We start from the raw sequence: 3,490 nt of genomic DNA, 5'->3' as shown, positions 1-3,490 counted from the left end.
CTTAGCCTTTCCTTTCTGTTTATTGGGCATTCTCTTCTTAAAATTACGCACCTCCGTACTAGTCAGGGGCACATTTACGAAACTGAGACCCCCTCCCATGGGAACTTCCCGTAAAGATCTCATCCAGTTAATTTCTGGCTTATCCTCTCCTTTATAATGTCTAGATTCCTGCTCTCTGGGAAATGAATCAAAGGGTTCTGCCCTTTCTTCCCGGAGGGTCTCACACTGCTCTGAATTAAAGTCGCCTCTCTCTCTTGTCAATAGAGGTGGTAATCAAGTACTTTGTGAAGGGTCATCATACCACCCCTACTTTCTTCTCCTTTCTTTAGCTGTGGGGGAGGAGGGGAAGGTGAAGAAGGGTAGAGCATAGGAGGGGGGAAAGATAGGAGCCGGCATAGGAGGAGCATAAGGTGGAGGAAAGGAATGTAACACATCCCATCCTTGTGTTTCAGGGACAAAAGGTTCCTCATCCTTCTTGTCCTTACATTCCTTTTCATTCAAAACCAGTTGATCAACCGATACACTGAGCCAGCAGGCTGTATATTCTCTGCTCTCAATATTATCTCTTTGATTTTGATAGAGCCAGATGTTCAATGCTTGACACATCCAGTCATCCTCGGATCCGAGCTTTGGCCAATATACTGAACTCTCTTTAATCAGACTTTTAACCCATTCCAAACTGGAATACCTGACCATGGTCTGTTTGTCCTTCCCACGGGTTCTTCCTGCACCCCAATCAGATGGCATTAATCCTAACGGACTTTGCTTAGTTATCTGATCGTCCCGTCCTTCCTTAGGACCATTTCCCTTGCTACTCACACCTCCCATACTAACAGGTAAGTAAAATTCCTCTTACCGGGATCCAGTAGCTATTCCTAGCGCGCTTCCTTAACATCCTCCCGCCGTTTGTTCTCAATGCCTCTTCTCGGATATCACTCGCTTCGTCCACTGACAAGTCACCCACCGTCCGTGAGTCCAGCTGAATCAGCCGGGGTGCACCTACCCTCGTCGTCGGGCACTCTGTCAGTGGAGGGAGTGGGATCCCGGACGAGTCCCCATTTGTGAGAAACAGAAGGACCTTCACAGAATTTGCTCGAGACAAAAATTGAGAACAAAGAACTTTTATTACAACAATGCAAAGTTGGGTGCTTCCCCTTACCCTGGGAATACACACAGATACTGAGGCTGACCCAACTTTTATACATTTCATTTCAGTACAGAGATACCTTCCCCTAACATTCTTCTGCCTTCTGGATTGGTTTAGCATTAGGAAATTCTGCCCACGTGGATTCCAACTTATTATCAGTTTATGTGCCTTCCTGCAAACTTGTTAGCTGGGAAATATCATGTCTTTGTTCTTTACTCATTCATCAATCCCCAAGACTTGCTAAAGCTATCTCCTTGCCATCCTGTTTTGAAGATCCTTATTTTATTATACTTTTATGACCCTTCCTCCCATTCCAGCATCCCTTCACCCTGATTTAACCCATAATACTTCATTTCTAATGAGCACTTGCTTGACTCCTCACATTCCAGTATCCCTTACAGAGGGAAAGAGGAGGTGGGAGAGAGGGGATGGGGAGGAAGTAGAGGGCTTATGAGGGAGAGAGGAGGGGATGAGGAGAAGAGCAAGGATGAGGGAGAGGAGGGGATAGGGAGGGATGAAGGAGAGTGGAGAGATGAGGAAGAGCAGAGGGATGAAGGAGAGGGAGGGATGAAGGAAAGAGGAGAAGAGATGAGGGGTAGGGCACAAGGGGATGAGGGAGGGGATGAGGGAGATCAGAGGGGGAAATCCCCACTTCCTTTCCCTTGTTACCTGCAGCACTCCCTCCTCTCTTCCCCAACAAAAGGAATGATGGCCTTTTGCCTTAGTTGTGGCTGTGGGCTCTTGCGTTCTATATGTGCTCCCATTCCAACACTGCCTGTGATGAAAGAAATTGAGGAAGGTGAGGAGGTGGATGATGTGACTATGCATTTCTCCAATCCCTCATCCAGGCATGGGATCGCAGGAACCTTGGCTACTTGGATTCGGAATTGCCTTGCCTGCAGAAGGCAGAACTGCCAGGACTACTGGTGTTCCGCCAGGGCCTGTCCTGGGACACTTGGTCTTGGTCGTTCTTTTTTTCATAAAATGACTTGGACAAAGAAGTGGAAGGGTGGGATGGTGAATTTGCAGATGGCTTGAAGGTTAGAGTTGTTGTGGATAGTATCGAAGGTTGTCATAGGTTACAGTGGAATTTGCAGAGTTGGGCAGATGGAGTTCAATCCAGATCAACGTGAAATGACACACTGTGGAAGGTCGACCTTGAAGGTGGATATGTGGTAAATGGGAGCATTCTTAACAGTGTGGAAGAACAGATGGACCTTGGGGTACAAATCCATGTATCCCTCAAGGTCACGCGCAAGTTGAGAGAACATTTCACTTTTTTACATTTAGACCTACAACATGGTACAGGCCATTGCAGCCCAAGAGTCGTTCCACCCAATTTACATTCCATTAACCAACACCCGTGCTACATTAAGAAGGTCCATGGTGTGTTGGGCTTCATTAGTCGGTGGGGGGGGTTGAGTTCAGGAGTCGAGAGATCATGTTGCAGTTCTATAAATCTCTGGTGAGACCCCACTTGGAGCATTGTGTTCAGTTCTGGTCGCCTCATTACAGGAAGGATGTGGAAGCTGTGGAGAGGAAATTTACCAGGATGTTGCCTGGATTGGAGAAAGTGTCTTATGAGGCAAGGTTCACAGAGCTGGGGCTTTTCTCTTTGGAGCGAAGAAGGATGAGGGGAGTCTTAATAGAGGTCGACAAGATTCTGAGAGGTGGAGACAAAGTGGACGGCCAGCTCCTGTTTCCCAGGGTGGGAATAGCAAACACCAGAGGATGTGAGTACAAAGTGAGGGGAGACACAGAGCATGCTGGGGGCCTCGAATGTGTTACTGGGAGTGGGGGTGGAGGCTGGTTCAATAGGAGTATTTAAGAGCCTCTTAGACAGGAACACAGATGTAAGAGAAATAGAGGGTTGTGGATGTGGGGGAGGGGAGGGTGAGATTGTTGAGTAGGTTTACATGGATCAGCATTGTGGGTGGAGGGGCCTGGACTGTACTGGAATGTTCTATGTCCTTCCAAAGGCTGCTTGGAGAACAGTGGCTGGAGTTTGGGGTTTGAGTATCAGGGCCTTGGGAATAGGAAAAGACTGTCTTGAACCAACCAGTGTTACTCAGGAGAGAAAACAGATCCCACTGCTAAATCAACAGGATTTCTGCCCCTTCAACGCAATTAAACTGGAAACCAGCCTCTTGAAGAGGATTTAACTTGGAAAACTACCCCTTCAAGAAGAGTCCTGCTCCTTTAAGACAATTTCACCAAGAATCCTACCCCTTTTAGAGAATGGAAACAACAACCTGGCCCTTTAAGAGAATGGAAACTAGAACCCTGCTCCTTTAAGGTAAAACTGAACCAGGAGCAAGGTTTCTGTCAACCTTGGTGATCGGG

The sequence above is a fragment of the Narcine bancroftii genome, chromosome 5 (assembly GCF_036971445.1).
Source record: "Narcine bancroftii isolate sNarBan1 chromosome 5, sNarBan1.hap1, whole genome shotgun sequence".
NCBI lineage: Eukaryota > Metazoa > Chordata > Chondrichthyes > Torpediniformes > Narcinidae > Narcine > Narcine bancroftii.
Note: the sequence above shows the minus strand (reverse complement) of the source record.